Genomic DNA, 17,725 nt, shown 5'->3' with positions numbered 1-17,725 from the left:
CACAGTTGTTTTTTGTGTGTGTATCAGCAAGTTTATAGCGAAACGGTTTTGACTTCAGGGTTTCCATTCCAATTAGTCGAGTTTTACACAGCGTTGTCTGTGGCAGTTTTTAACTGGGGTCTGTGCAGAAGCATTTTAATAAAAGAAATCTGCAATAGTTTTCCCTTTCTCTTGTTATTTTTTTCTTGTTTATATAGTTTTTATAGCTGAAGAGGTCAGACCCAAAACCCTCTAAGTGCGTCTGACAAAAAATTTATGAAGTAGGGCAATTAATCGCAACTAATCGTTTGCAAAAAAGTTTCTGTTTACATCATATATGTGTGTGTACTGTGTATAATAATTATGTATATATAAATAAAGACAGATGCGAGTATATGTTTAAGAAATATTTACATGTTTATAAACATTTTAATATTTATAAATTATTTAAATTACATATAATTATAAATACTTGATATATAAATATATATTTTTTCATTCTTAATCTTGTATTTGTATATACATAATTATTATACACAGTATAAACACACATATATGATGTAAACTTTTGAAAAACTTTTATTCTGCAAGTGATGATTCGCGATTAGTCGCAATTAATAATTCTGTATCCCTAATATGAAGTTAAAACAACTTGGTTTTGCAAGTCAATTCAACATTAAGTTTTGACCCGTGAATGGTTGACATAACTTAGAAAAAGTTGATTAACTTAATTTTTTAAGTTAAAGTATTATAAAATATATGTTGAACATGAAGATTGTTTTACAGTTTGTTTTCTTGTAAATTAGCATTTTCTTATCAGGCTTTTAAGTTTAGGTTCAGTAATTTTTATTTAATGCACTTTAAAAAAGTTGGTTCAACTTAAAAAAGTAAGTTGGTTGCCTTTAAATTTAAGTAACTTAATTTAATTAAAGGCTTTAAAGGCAATGAAAAGGTTATTATTCAGTAATAGAAATGCCTTTCACAAATGTCACTTTAGTCATTTCATTGATATTTAAGAAATTTGACTCATTTTAAACATTTTCACAGCAAAACCCTCTAAGTACATTTAGTCAATACCCTTTTCTGCAAACCTTCATAGCCGGGTAAAAAACATACATGGTGTTTAATGAATTCTGCCAACAAACCAGTATTCCTGAGGCCAATATATATATATATATATATATATATATATATATATATATATATATATATATATATATATATATATATATATATATATATATATATATATATATATATATATATATATATATATATATATATATATGGCTCATTTGATTTATATGATGTCACATTTTCAGTTTTGTACATACTGTATAGAAATGGTTCATGTATGTGAAAAATATATACAGTATCTTATATTTTTCTAAATTTACTTTTGAAAATGTTAATAATTATGTCACGGGGTTTAAGGCAAGGGAATCTTTAAAGTCCCAGACTAGCATTTATAATTTTTATACCCGTGGTAAAACAACCCCATTCACACAGCCTAACCTCCAGCATATAAAATTACATTAGATGAAAGGAAACCCAACAAGACCGTGAGGAATACGGTAATTTAGCTGTGGCACGAGCCAAGCCGTTTATGTCGAGCAGTCAGAAATGGATTCGGGAAGACAAAGATGCATTTTGCCTCTTCCTCTCTCGCCCACAGTCAGCTAGATTTTCTACCTAATGGGCATGAAAGTTGCAAATTGCAGCAAAATGAAGGCGGTAGGGAAAAAAAGTGTATTAAAGTATCGATCTGGGCCGGTCAATGGTGTACTGTAGCCATGCATTAAGAGCAGAGAGTCTCATCTGCTCTTTTGTTTGCTTTTTGAGTCCGGTTGAATGTTTGTGCCCCACATTGATAGATATGTTTAGCTATTGATTTGGGGATTTCTGTAGGAAAAGGGCTACAGTTATTGATCAAGGCGTAATTGTGTATAGGAAAACAACCCAAAAGAGAGAAGACTGGATCCATGATTACGGCTAATGGATGTTTATGGAAGTAGGAACAGCATTAAAAGCATGTGTGTGCAAGATTTACAAAGACATACACTCGTAAAAATAAAGGCGCTTCTTTACAGTGATGTCATAGATGAACCATTTTTGGTTCCCCAAAGTGGTTAAGCTTCAGTCAAAGGGTCTTAAATGAATTATCTTGTGATCAATTTTTCTATTTCATTTATGCTTTCTTTTTCATCTCACATTTACAGGACGGTATCGGTCTGTAAGTTCTGAAGGGTTTGTATGATCTGCTAAGGGAGCAAGGTGGTACCTTATGCCTAAATTCCACTTAATGATCCAGTTGTGTGAAATATTGCATGTTTGAGTCAATGTTGGAGTGTCTCGTGCTGGTTTTGAGAGAGATGGATGATCCATCGGGAGGGCGCTCTGCACCCGTCTGAGAGATCTCCTCGTTAAAGACGAGCAAGACAGCACATACAGATGTGTGTGTGTGGCTGTGTGTTTATAGAAGTGTGTGCATTTGTCTTCATCTGCTGTGTGCTGTGTGTGGAAACAGCTTCCTTGTGGAGCTCAGATGAATACTCAATCATTAAAGGGGCCATGGCATGAAAATCTGACTTTCCATGTTTAAGTGCTATAATTTGGTTCCCAGTGCTTCTATCAACCTAGAAAATGTTAAAAAGATCAACCCAGTAACTTAGTTTTGGTAAACCATTCTCTACAAGGACGTGAAAAAATAGGTCATTAAAATATGTCTCTCCTTATGATGTCATAAGGAGCTCTTATTATAATAATACCGCCCCTTAATCTGCACAATCCAACCACAGCACTGCCATTTAGTGCAGAGAGAAAGAGAGAGAGAGAAAAAATAATTAAGTTGAATTGCATCAAACCACCATCATTGTGATCAGTGTTTGCACTTCATCCACTCATTTGCATTTTAAAGGACACACCCACAGACACCTACAAAGTGGCAATTTTAACATGCTATAATAAACGATCTATATGGTATTTTGAGCTAAAACTTCACATTTTTATTTGACATCTTAAAAAATTATTGTGACATGTCCCCTTTAAAGTCTCGCTTCTGCCCATAAACTGGCTGTGGGCCCTTCCTGGACCTTCTCAGATGCTTTTAGAGTCCAAAAAATAGCAATAACTGACTGTAATTCTTTACACGTTTGGTTTACAGCGAGTACTTAATGCTATCCAAGAGAAGTCAAAGAGAGGAATATATTAAAGAGGTGATGGATTTCAGTGGGAACACTATTTACTGTAGCTTGTATAAAATTAGGTTTATTTTAAAATATTACAGTTAAGGACCCTCAGAAGGCTGGCGGAGGGCTTATTTACAAAGTACATTTCTAAATTATACATTTGCGTAGCAGTAATCGTAGCCAGGAATAGATTTTGGGGAATTGTATTTATCAACATTTTATCAAATAGAAAGCAGTAACCTGCCAGTGACTTTGCACAACCCAAATTGTGCTAACAAGTGATTTAAAAAGGATAGTTCACCCAAAAATAAAAATGTTGTTATCATTTGCTTACCCTCATGCAAGTTTCTTTTTTATTTCGATAAATGATGGTAACCTCACAGTTGACGGTACCCACTGACTTCCATAGTAGAAAAAACTAATAGTATGTAAGTCAATGGGTACCATCAACTGTCTGCTTAGCATTATTTATAAAGCTATCTTCTCTTGTGTTCATCAGAGTAAAGTAACTCATACAGGTTTAGAGGGTGATGACAAAATTTTTATGTTTGGCTGAACTATTCCTATGACACTGATACATCAGCTAACCTGCTGAGCTGACATCCACAACACAGGTTTGATTATAAAACGTTCGGTTCCTTGTGTTTCCTGTCACTTTGCATTCTGTGCGTGCAAACGGTGAGATCTTGTTGTTGTCTCCGTGCTTGCCACTCAAAGTGAAAGATGTTTGAGGCGTTCAGCGGGGATAATGAGCTTTTCACATGAATGTCATTGCACGCTGGAGCACCTCCAATTCAGATGTGTACCAGCCTCCTGAAGCGCAGCTTAAAACCAATGAAAAAAAAAAGATCAGGAGAATCCTTCGCTGCGTTCGAAATCGCCTACTTCCATACTACGTACAAAGTAGGCGAATATAAGTAGGTAGTGCGAGCTGAAGAGGTGGTAAATTACAAAAGTGAAAATAATAAAAATATTGGAATTCATATAAAACAGTTACTAACAAAAAATATATTTTATTTGTTTAAACCTCAATGTTATATGATGTGACCATTACGCAACACTATGGGCTCTATCTTACACCTGGCGCAATGCAGCCCAATGTGCGACGCAAGTTTCTTTTGCTAGTTTCCACCAATGATCATTTTCACGTTTAGCGCCACGTTGTTTAAATAGCAAATGCATTTGCACCCCCTTTTGCGCCCATGGGCGTTCTGGTCTGAAAACGAGGTGTGTTCAGGCGCATTGTTGGCGCGTTGCTATTCTGAGGCAACTAAAATAGACTACGCAATTGACCAACAAATACCTGGTCTAAAGTCAATGGCGCGATATGTTTTTTGTTATTTAAAGAGCGCACTAGTAATATACGCCGATAAACGGGACGACAAAGCCGTAATCTTAATAGGGATTACGCACAGCGCCAGCACAACTTTTAAAGGGGATGAGAGCTGAGACTCTCATTGGTTTATTGCACGTTACGCCCAAAAAACTCCCATTACTCATTAAAAAAAAGGACCAAACATTTTCGACCATGTGCTCGGCACACACACAATTTTTCCCGTTGTTAAATTAGCAAAAAAGGATTCGGACACGCCCATTTAGACGTTGCGCTGTGCTCTTTAGACAATGTGCTTAGATTGTTAAAATAGGGCCCTATGTATCAGAAAACTGCGAACTCATGCAAAATGGACAGATACGTTCAGACTGATCTCACGGAAAGATGTGTTATAGTCACACAAAAAAGATTAATTTATTTGTAAGCAAAAGCACGCACATCAATCTAAATTGGGTGCTCGACAAAAAAAACCTAATAGTCCGTGTGTCTCAATTCGTTCCCTAGCTCCCGAGGTCGTGAATCAGTATATCGTGTACACAGGTTCGGGCACTGGTAAGGACCCTAGCTCACTTCACATTGGGACAATGTTCACTTATTTTTCTGTCACGTGGCTGCTTAAGCGCGTTGTGATTATTCACAGCTGTTACTCATCAACAACCGGCAAAACCAACATCTCTCTGACTTAACTTTAAAAAACAGTACATTGTGGAAAATGCTGTCATTATTCTCTTACATATCTGTGCATAAAATTGGAGGCATATAATTACATTTTAAATGTAATAAATATATTTACAATTTTAAATAAATATTATTATTTTAAATATTGAGTAGATTGTGGTCCCTTACTGTGTAGCAATGTGTGTTTATATTTACAACTAAAACAAACGTTTGTCTTTATAAAAGTTCTGTTACATTTCATAAAGTTTATTGAGTTGGATCACGTGATGTTCGGGTGGCGAGCGTCAGAAAAGGTCACGTGATTTCCGGTTAGGGAACATAGGGAACATCGATGCTCACTGGTTTTTGCGTTGCATTGTGGGAATTTTTAGGGAACGAGCGTTCCAGTGCACTGAACGGATTTTGCGATTGAGACAGCCCTTAAAATGGCCGACTCCCTGATCAGTGCCCTGACTACTGAACAAGGGAGCTGATTGAGACACACGGAGTGTAAAAATGCAAAGTTGGCAACACCAAAGTTCCAAAAAGAAATAGTGGTATATCAATGGTGTTCATTTGTCTGATAAAGAGCCTGCGTGCTCAAAACATTACCTTGATGCCATGCACTAGCTTTTAAAAATATTTTTTTTTATATATTTTTGGTGCTTTGGTGTTGCCGACTTTGCATTTTTACACTATTAATTTATCCGTGTCCATAACTCAAAATTCAGTTTTTTCATGCCTTGAGCACGAATGTCTTTTTCATGTCACTTGCACAAATTTCTATAAATAGATTTTCATGTCCGTGACACAACTTTCTTTTTCTTGTCATTTTATGTATTGTTTTCTCATTGTTTTTTCCTTTTTTTTTTACCATTGTTGCTTGGGGATGGGGTTAGAATCACGTTCTGTTACATTTTTAGACACCCTAACCCCAACTCCAGGCAAGAATAGTTTTAAAAGCGGAAGAAAAACAAGTAAAAACCAATACATAAAAGTACATCTTAACCCAAACCCCAAATCTAACCCCAAGCGACAATAATTAAAAAATAGGAAAAAAGAGAAAACAATATATAAAATGACACGAAAAAGAAAGTCGTGCCACGGACACGAAAAACTATTTATAGAAATTTGTGCTGAGTGACACAAAAAAAACATTTGTTACATTAATCGTTTTATTTTCGTGACTATAAAACGACTTTCCGTGAAATCATGTTGGATAAGTTAGTGGATAAGTAGAAAATTATCAGATAAAGTTCCAATAAAAGGTACAGTACGTGATTTTAGACACTTGCCTCAAGATTTTATTTAATTTTATTTATTTGTGTGCTAAGATGTTTAAAGTTGTTATCACAATCCTGTGTGGTTAGAGTGTTCAGAGGTGTGGCTAGGTGGTTCTGGATGTAAAAATATGAGCTAAAGTAACATTGATGCTTACTTGCTAATCAGGCATCTTTTCAATGCTAATCCATTTTCAGTTCACATTTAGCATCTAAGCCAGCAGCACTTTGATCCAGATGAGATCGTGAAACGCGAGCCTGCACTTGACCCGTCCGCGTGACAGCCAAAGTGCATTTGTATTTATTTACTTGTGCATCTCTGGACACTCGGTGTAATGCAATGGCCGTCTGTTGTGTTTTTTATAGCTCAATGGACCCGTCGGATAAAATACAGCTTTAGTGTGAAGCTTCTCGTAATACAGGAAGATGTTCAGCAGAGCTTCATGTGTGATATTAAAGTTTGAAACTGTACCGGGTGTAATCTTTCAAGAGGAGCCCAAACCATGACAGATAAATGCAGTTTAAATCGGCTTAAGATGAAGCATACGCTACGCTGTGCTGAAAAGCGCATTTATCTGTATGTTCTTCTTGCCATCTTTTGTTTCTGTGCCCTCAAACACACACTTGTGTATATATTGTACAGTATATAAGTACACACTCCTCCAGTGTGTGCATTTAGTTTCCAGGAAACTGAGTGGGCACAACAGCCGAATGAAAAACTGAATGTTGTTTGTCTTCTTTGATTTTTTTTCCAATCCTTACCCTACTTCAAAAAGAAATCAGACTCCCCTTAATGCTCCAGATGTCTTTAAAACTAGAAAATACCACAGCAACTTGATTTTTGTTGTTTGAAGAAATGTGAGTGATGCTTGTTGGTGTAAAACTTTGCACTGTGATGCTGGAGTGCTGAGGGTGGATTGATTGCAGTCATTTTCCTTAATCTGAATTTCAGTCTTGTTTACGACACAAAATATAAGAACATCCCTGAAATAAGATACAATTACATGAGAAAGTCTCAGCCTAACAGAATTTTTTTTTATTCAAGTAAAAACAACACTATTTGCTAATGGGGTAAACAAAAAAAACAACTTGAAGCTAATTTTAATGTCTCATGTGATTTTCCTTTAATTGAATTTATCTTGTTTGTAAAATACTAAGATATTTTATTGGAAAACCAAACATTTTTATTGAGTTTATTGATGTGTTGGGGTTTCAGGTGTTTTGTTGCGTGTTGCACTATGGTTCTAAGCTAAGGTGACCAGCGTTTTTCGTTTTTTGGTGTTTTGTCCCCGGAAATGTCCCTGTTTTATAGCAAGTCACAAACAAATACAAATGGGTGATTCTCACCAAAAAGCCATTTTTTTGCACATATAAGATTAAGGTCTGAACTTACTATAACCATTATTTTTAGAGTATTTTAAACATATTTCATATATAATTATTTACATTTTTTAGATTATCATTATTAAAAATTATCATTACCGCAACATGATATTACATTAAATATATGCATTTACAAACTCATGTTTCGGAAATGAGAACTAAAAAGTTGTCTAGGTACTATGACAAACAAAATTTCGACTTTTATCTGGAGAGAAAAAATAAGAACTGCTTACCTGGTAGCCATCTTGAGTGTCACAGTCAATTATGTCCCTTCCAACAATTAAAAAAAAAGTTAGTTCCTTGAGGGCTTAAACAATGATTGAAAATTGTTGCGGAGGATGAGAAAATTGGTCTAGGACATATTTATATTCCTTATTATTGTCTCTACATTTACCAATGATCACCACATACCACATGTTTTTATTACTGTAAATGTTTATAGTATAACATGCACTAAAGCGTTATATTTTTTATATTTTTTAAATTATAAATATTTCTGTCAAAGAACCCAAATCCAGTCATGGACACGTTGCGGTAATGAAAATGTTCCCCTTAAATGTAGAAAAAACAACACAATTGGTTTGTATGATGTCATATGAAATCATGTGCAAAATAGTACACGAAGAGATGTTTGTAACTCTATGCTTCTTATTTTGATACTCTTACTTTACATTGACTTTTTTATTAAAATGTTTCATGACACCTCATAAGTCTAATTTCGCGAGAATCACCCAAATACACTGTAAAAACCTGATTAACAATTAGTGTGCGGAGTACCAGACTGGAGCAATCATGTAATGATTATTTGTACCAGCAGAGGGGGCTGCAAGCTACACTGATTACTTAGTCGGCAGTCGCGCACCACTGCTTTAGCGATGAAGAATTTACTAAGAGACTCAGGAGAAAGTGTCATCAACTTATCATCAATCAAGTTATCATACAGTAAGATATGAAAAAGTTATCGGGTTCAAGGTACTAACTACTCATGTTAAAGGGCCCCTAACCTTGGTGTCTTCAGCAATTTAAAATAAAGTGTCTGTAAAGTTTTAGCTCAAAACACACCACAGATCTTTCATTATACGATGTTGAACATGTCCATTTGTGGCTGCAATGAAAAATTTGCTATTTTTGTGTGTGTTTCTTTAAATGCAAAGAAAGCTTCTGTTCCCCTCCCCGTATGCAAAGTAGGGGGTGAAGCGCCTACACATGTGCTTGGACTACATTAAAACATGTGTTTCTGGCACGAAGTTGAACTTTGCGCTCATAAGGCAGAGTCTGTGAGCGGTCTTGGGTGGGATGTAATCAATGTGACATCACATTGATAGGGGATCCCCAACAGCCTGTTTTGTGTGACTGTTGTGGATTAAATCAGATTACACAAAGAATAAAAGATGGATTTGTATAATAACAGGATGTTTCTGCACACACACCATCGACTCATTTTCTGCTAGAAACACATTTATAAGTGCATTTTTTAGGTTAGGGGGATTTAAATTAAAGTAATAAACCAATGAAGTGAACTGATCACAGCATGGTACAGAGCATTCAGTTTTGTGTAAATGTTTTTATATTTTTGCATTATTCCTTCTGTTCTACGTTTATAATGTTATGAAATCAGCTGAAGCAGTAACTTAATGACTTTTAATGTCATATCTGTGCATTGTATAAAGTAAAACAAAAAATTAGATTTATAGAAATTAATTGAATTAGAAACGCAACAACAATAAAAAGACGAAAACACTCAAAAAAGGTTTTATCCCCCATGTTTAATTTGACAATTCTAAACTGGTATAAATAATAATATCAGATGCAAAATTGCGTCTGACATGTTTCAGAAATAAGCCTTTTTATCAGGCTCGTGTTTAGGTTCAGGAATTTCACTTTAATGGCAATGAAAAGGTTATTAGTCAGTAATAGAAATGCTTTTTTACAAATGTCACTTATTGGTAACAAATTTTACTCTTTCACTGCAAAACCCTCTAAGTGCAAAAATCACATCTAAAATCTCTTCACTGTCCTTTCTGAATAAAGGTCAAAATAATTCTGTCAATATCATAATTTATTCAGTAAAAAGTTGCTGTAGGCCAGGGGTCTCCAACCTTTTGTGAGCAAGGGCTACCAAACTGGATATATAACAATCTGGAGGGCTACTTTTTTATATAGTTACATAAAACCTTTTTGTTTTACTTGTTGATTTTATTTCGTTTTACTCGTTGATATGTTTTATCATTGTTTAAAATGTAAGAAGCCAAGCCAATATAAAAGATATGCAATAAATAAATATTACAATTGGCCCCATGTTAGAGACCACCGCTATAGGCAGTTTCATCTGATGCATGCGCATTGTCACGGTTAAGCGCTAATAAATATGATCGGTTTCCTAAAGACTAGGGAAGATGGCAAGCACACTGTAAAAAGTAAAACTTGGATCAACTTAATAAAATACTTCAATTGGTAACGCCTAAAAATTTGAAGTGTTTTCCAACTTAAATTTTCTCACTTTAAAAGAAAAATGTAAGATGACAATGTTTAAATATTTTAGGTGTTACTACACTAGTCAACATTTGAAGTGGATCAAAACCTTTCATAAAAGTTTTCTTTGTGTTTTGAACAATACCCTTTCTTGGACAGCTTTAATAAACTTTTTCGATCCACTTTGAATGTTGACTAGTGTATTTAAAGTACTATTTAACTTAAAGTGAGAACTTTTGAGTTTATAAAACTTACAAAGCAGTGGCGTGCGGTGATGAGGGCTTGTCAAAAAATGTATTTCGCTCATCGTGTGTGTGGCTCCTCATGTCAAAATATGTGTTTGGCGCGTCATGTTAATCTATGTGCTTGAAGTACGTTTTTTTAAGTAGAGCAGCTTTCACTTTTTACAGTGCTTGGATTTGTATACATTAATGTTACAATCCTTTATACTGCGTATGTGTTGAAAGTAGCCATTTACGCGTATCCGTGGTCGAGTATGCTTTAAAAGCTGTGCGTGGAATAAAGTATACCAGGGCCTTACCCGTTAGTATGGGCACCAGCGGCACTAATTGGGCCATGGCAGAACCGAACATCAGATTTTTCCTTCAGTTTTCCTCCTCCTGCTGAAAGTGTCTGTCGAATGGGAGATCACAGCTATCTCATGTCGTGAAGCCAGTGTTAAGACATGGAAGGATATGCACCATGACTTTGGACAGTTTGAAGGGTACGAATGTGATTTGTGCTTATTGGCTGCTCTATAATAAGATTGCTGTGATCTGCAGGGAGGAGAATTTACTGGAGCACAACTCCCTCTAGGGCATCTTCATAGAAATCTGCTTTTCCACCAGCTTTGGTGCATACTATCCAAGCTGCTTGGTTCCGATTGTTAATGAGCCTCTATTCTTCTCTCCCCCCCGGCCCGAGCCTCGGTGTGCCAGAAGAGGCCAGAAAATCACATGTGCAACTGATGGTAGTCCAGGAGATGCACGGTAAACCCTTCCTGTTCTGCAGGCATTACCGTAGCCATTTTATCCCGAGCCAAGTAGGAACTTAGCATGATCCAGTCCGCAAGTCCCTTTCCTTTGGTTTAAAAATAACTGCGCAGCCGGTGATCCTATTGTGTGCTACAATGCTATCAGGCTGGTTTAGGAGGTATAGAGAGATGTTTATGCCTAAGATGTATATTCTGTTAGAGAACTCCATGTGGCTCCACTTAGTAGAAAACACTTTTTATTAAAACATTTATAATGGATTTTTTAATGTTGTTTGCAAAGTTATGTTTGGTTGTAGTACACTACTCTTGAATGACTATCAGTGGTAATGCTTACGGTCTGCATAAGTAATGTAGTCGGGCATTCACTTTTATTATTGCTGTAACACAGCAGGCCTATGTATACTGTGCACTTATTATATGCATCAAGATGTATTGCTACAAAACCCACAATTCAATGTGCTCAACTTGACCTTCTGTTTTTAGATTAATATTTACTAATTTAACACATTCCCCGCCAGACATTTTCACAAAATGCCTTCCAGGAAAATTTTCTTTTAAAAATAAATAAACATAAAAAATATATCTAATGAAAGAACAGACCCTCTGCTTTTAAATAAAAAAAAAACGGGAAAAAATCATCCTATTTATATCTTTTCTCTGCTTTTTAACTTTTTTATATGTTTTTTTTCCTTCAAAAATATTTTTTTAGCCAAAAGCTGAAATAAGTGCATTTTTGTCAAGGACATTTTTTTGAGATCAGATTCAGAACGATTAGCAAAACTTTAGTTAAAATTTTGAAAAAAAATTGGCTTCAGTTTATGGGTAAGCCATCTAGTGGATAACCGTGATATTACAGATTAACATTAAACCTCATCAGGAACACGTTTTTTTTTTTTTGCAAAGGTTTTTCTTAATTGATGAGATAACTCGTGGATGGTGGGGAAAGAGTTTAAACAAACAAACAAAACGGGATTTTTTTAATCCTATTTATATATATTTTCTCTGCATTTCAACTTTTATATGTTTTTTTTCTTCAAAAATTTTTTTAACCAAAAGCTGAAATAATTGCATTTTTGTCAAGGATTTTTTTTCAGATCAGATTCAGAACAATTATCAAAACTTACACAAGTTAAAATTGGTAAAAAAATAGCTTCAGTTTTTGGGTACGTCAGCCCAAAATATTAGGTAAAATATAATTTTCTTAGCCCATAGCTCACATAATTGCATTTTTGTCAATGAATTATTTTTTTTTAGATCAGATTCAGAACAATTATTATCAAAACTTACACAAGTTTGCTTCAGTTTTTGGGTACGTCCGCCATCTAGTGGATAATCGCGGTATTACAGATTAACATTAAACCTCATCAGGAACACGTTTTTTTTTTTGGCAAATGTTTTCTCTTAATTGACGAGATAACTCATTGATGGCGGGGAAAGAGTTGAAACAAACAAACAAAACAGGAAAAAATGTCATCCTATTTATATATCTTTTCTCTGGTTTTTAACTTTTATATATGTTTTTTTTTTTCTTAAAAAAGAAAAAAAAATTGCCAAAAGCTTGCGTTTTTGTCAAGGTTTTTTTTTTTTTTTGATCAGATTCAGAACGATTATCAAAACTTACACATGTTAAAATTGGTAAAAAAAAGGCTTTGTTTTTTGGGTACGTCCGCTATCTAGTGGATAACAGATTAACGGTATTACAGATTAACATTAAACCTCATTAGGAACATGTTTTTTTTTTTTTTTTGGAAATGTTTTCTCTTAATTGACAAGATAACTTACAGTGGCTCTGAACCGCAAGTAATGAAAACTCGTTGATGGTGGGCAAAGAGTTGAAACAAACAAACAAAACAGGAAAAAATCATCCTATTTATATATCTTTTCTCTGCATTAAAACTTTTATGTCTTTTTTTCTTCAAAAAAAAAAAAAATTTTTTTAGCCAAAAGCTGAAATAATTGTGTTTTTGTCAAGGATTTTTTTTTTTTAGATCAGATTCAGAATTATTAGTATCAAAACTTACACAAGTTAAAATTGGTAAAAAAATTGCTTCAGATTTTGGGTACGTCCGCCATCTAGTGGATAATTGCGGTATTACAGATTAACATTAAACCTCATTATGAACACAGTTTTTTTTGCAAATGTTTTTTTTTTTAACTGACGAGATAACTCGCCGATGGCAGGAAAAGAGTTAGGATTAATTTATTTACTATCTCTTAACACCATTCCAGCACCTTTGGCTATATTCACGATGAGAGCCGGTTAAACTATACACACTTGGGGAAAGACAATTTAGCATCTCAAATTCACCCAACTTGCGTGTTTTTGGACTAGGGAAGGTAACCGAAGTACCCCGAGTAAACCCACGCCAACACAGGGCCAACATGCAAACTCCACACAAAAAAAACTGCTATGGACCTTCTTGCTTTTATTATAAAAATAAATAAATACTTTCAAAATAATAACTGGACACCACTCACATGTAACCCGAACTCAACATATACTTGTCACATGATAACTTCCTACTGTTTAACATAATTTCAAGTGTTTGAGTACTGTGAATAATCTACAAAACATTTTAGATGTAGCAAGTCTCTGTTCTGGCTTTTATCATCTCATCTGCAGATATATGTGCCACGTTAAGACACTTTTTATTTTAAAACTTCTAGGACTTTCCTCGATCAAGCATTATTTTGTAATCTTAACTTCAAGGCAGTGGATGCCAGATTTCTCTGGTTTTACTGTGTACAAAAGAAATATTTTAAAGACATAGTAAGGCAATGCAAATGAGGATTTACTTGATCTTATCGTATCCTTTGAAGAACAACCTCTCATCCTGCATCATCTCTAACGTGTCCCATATTAAATCTGGCCTGCAGAATTCACCTGCTTCCATCATATCCAGTTTTAGCTAGCCTGCATTTTAACCCATTTAGTACCAAGATAGATGCTTTTGCAGAATGAATTAAGGACCAGATATATTAAGTGTCTTTGATTATATTATACAGTATGTTATCTTGCATTGACAAAAGAAAAAATGAAATCTTGCATCTATTGTTCAGGTAATTAACAGTATTGTGATTTTAATAGGTGATGAGTGTGTGTTCTAATGACTACAATGTAGATAAATGTCATTCAAGTATTCTTAGACATTAAACCGTAATCAGCATGATAAGATAGAAAAGAGACTTTAAGAAAGTATACATTCAAGCCTACTACTGAAAATAGTATGCAGTATGTATTCTATGCACCACATGCATATATTATGTATGCATGGAATATCCAGTTGACTTAGAGTACATAATTTTAATTTGCAGTATTTAACGGGCACAGTCTGTAGGGAACACTGTATCTCGCATGCAATTCACTTGACCTTCTATTACAGCGTGATGAATGAACCAGAAGCAATATTAATCATGATTTTTAACATTTATGTCCTTTATGACTCAGTTTCTTTTTAACAGAGTGCCAGAGGCTTTATACTTTACATGAAATAAAATTAAAATAGCAACTGTATTTATATTCTCTGTATAACTGGAATCTATTCACTGAAGTGTTTGCTGTTATATTTTACTGTTTCACATAAATAAACAATACATGATACAATATTCTGTGCAGTCAGCAGTATGTAGCATACTGTGGTATGTAGGGAAGTTGGACACACGGTCAGAATAAAATTACCAAAACTGGAAATTTTCTGTCACTGGGTGGTACCCTAAGGTTTGTTTTGTACCTTTACAGTTATACAAAACATAAAACAATGTTGTACCTTTTGGTAAAATTCACCCAAAAATGAAAATGCTGTCATCATTTTCTCACCCTCATGTTGTTACAAACCTGTATAAATTTCTTTGTTTTGATGAACACGAATAGATATTTTGAGGAATGTTTGTAACAAAACCGATCATGAGCCCCATTTACATCCATAGTAGGAAAAAAATACAAAAAATATCAAAATATCTTCCTTTGTGTTCATCAGAACAAAGACATTTATATAGGCTTGTAACAACATGAGGGTGAGAAACTTATGACAGAATTTTCATTTTTGAGTGAACTATACCTTTAAGGACCTATTGTGTACCTTTAAAGGTACAGTTAAATGATTTGTTCTGCCAACACTTAACTGGTACAAAATGTGTCCTTCAAGGTACACAATAGGTCCTTAAGGTATAATATTGTAAAAAAAAAAAAAAAAAGGGACCTTTCAGGGTACAAGAAATTGCAATACTGTGGAAAAGTCTCAGGGCACCATCAGCTTTGTTGTTTTATTAAAGTTTTAAAGGGGTAGTTCACCCAAAAATGATAATTTTATCATAAATTTATCATCCTCATGTTGTTACAAACCTGTATACATTTCTTTATTCTGATGAACACAAAATAATAAATTTTGATAAGTGATGATAAGCACACAGCTGGTTAAAAGCATTGGCTTCCATAGTAGGAAAAACAAATATGATGGAAGTATTGTGATAAATGATGATGAAGATATGGTAAGCACATAGTTTATGGTACCCTTTGGATAGGGTTTATTTTTCCTTCTATGGAAGTTAATGGTTACAATCAACTGTGTGCTTACCATCATTTATCAAAATATCTTCTTTGTGTTTTTTTAAGAAAAATAAATTAATCCAGGTCTAAAACAATATGAGGGAGAGTAAATCAAGACAGAATTTTCCCTTTTTGGCAAACTACCCATTTAACAACATCCATTTATTTTTTACTTTCTTTATTAAAGGATTAGTCCATTTTCTAAAAAAAATAAATCCAGATAATTTACTCACCACCCTGTCATCCAAAATGTTGATTTCTTTCTTTGTTCAGTCGAGAAGAAATTATGTTTTTTGAGGAAAACATTCCAGGATTTTTCTCATTTTAATGGACTTTAATGGAACCCAACACTTAACACTTAACTCAACACTTAACATTTTTTTTCAACAGAGTTTCAAAGGACTCTAAATGATCCCAAACGAGGCATAAGGGGCTTATCTAGCGAAACGATTGTAATTTTTAACGAGAAAAATAAAAAATATGCACTTTTAAACCACAACTTCTCGTCAATCTCCGGTCCTGTGATGCGCCAGCGCGACCTCACGCAATTGCGTGACGTAGAAAGGTCATGTGTTACATATATGAAACGCACATTTGTTGACTATTTTAAACAATAAACTGACACAAAGACATTAATTATTATCATGATTAGACATACAACAATGTCGGATTGGTCCTCTTTCTCCACACTTGTAAACACTGGGGCGTAGTTTTGCATACGTCGTCCGTGACCTCTTGACGTGATGACGTTTTGCGTGAAGTCACGCTGGCACATCAGAGAACCGGAGATAAACGAGAAGTTGTGGTTTAAAAGTGCATATTTTTTATTTTTCTTGTAAAAAATTACAATCGTTTCGCTAGATCAGACCCTTATGCCTCGTTTGGAATCGTTTAGAGTCCTTTCAAACTCTGTTGAAAAAAACTGTTAATTGTTGAGTTAAGTGTTAAGTGTTGGGTTCCATTAAAATCCATTAAAATGAGAAAAATCCTGGAATGTTTTCCTCAAAAAACATAATTTCTTCTCGACTGAACAAAGAAAGACATCAACATTTTGGAAGACATGGTGGTGAGTAAATTATCTTTTTTTTTTTAAGAAATTTGACTAATCCTTTTATTAAGAAACAAACTGAACTCTGAAGTCATGAGATTAGAATAAAAAATTAGGATTTCATCTTATTTAGGCTCCTGCTTTTTTCAAGTGTAAGGAGAGGTCACACTAATCACTTGCTAATAATTGTATAGTTTTTTAATGCTTCATACAAATTTCCTGATTGTATTCAACTAAACAAACTGAGAAATAATATATATGACTATAATGCCATTGCAAAAACAACAAATCTAATGCTGGCTTGGTGGCCTAAGATGTTTGCACAGGACTGTAGGTGTAGAGTTGTGTGTTTGTCATAACTGCACACAGTCTCGGCGGCCATTATTTCTGTAATCACAATGCATGCTGGGAATTAATTAGCTTGGCCTTCATTTAGCTGCCTCCCTGTGTTAATGCAGAGAAGTTCAAAAGCAAATGGTGTCTAATTCTGTTCAAACACCGCAGGAGTTTTACTCTCTCCATGGCCCAAACTTTTCATTGCTTGAGGAGTGGAAAATGTATCACGATGGGAAAGTTTAGAGATTCGACTGTATGCTCTTATCATTCTGCATTTTATCTATAATCAGTATGTGAACTGCAACATTTCAACAGCCTTTTTATTTCCAGAATTGTTCATTCCATCCTTACATTTTAGAGCTGATATGCTGTTGAGAAAATGAGAAAAGTGGCTGCTTGGCTGTTAAACCAAACTTCAATTCCAGGAATTTATCCGCGGATAAAACAGCGATTGTCTTCGCTGAGCCTTTGCGTTTAGTCTTTGGCCTTGCGCCTCTCAGTTCTGGAGA

The 17,725-nt window shown here is 34.5% G+C and overlaps 1 protein-coding gene across 1 annotated transcript in view; it reads left to right on the top strand.

The window, feature by feature from the left end:
- Window positions 1–17,725, top strand: part of clmpa (CXADR like membrane protein a) — a 74,597-nt gene that overhangs the window by 42,286 nt on the left and 14,586 nt on the right. The window lies entirely within an intron of this gene.

Source organism: Paramisgurnus dabryanus, chromosome 10 (assembly GCF_030506205.2).
Source record: "Paramisgurnus dabryanus chromosome 10, PD_genome_1.1, whole genome shotgun sequence".
Lineage (NCBI taxonomy): Eukaryota > Metazoa > Chordata > Actinopteri > Cypriniformes > Cobitidae > Paramisgurnus > Paramisgurnus dabryanus.
This window is presented reverse-complemented; position numbering and strand designations above follow the sequence as displayed.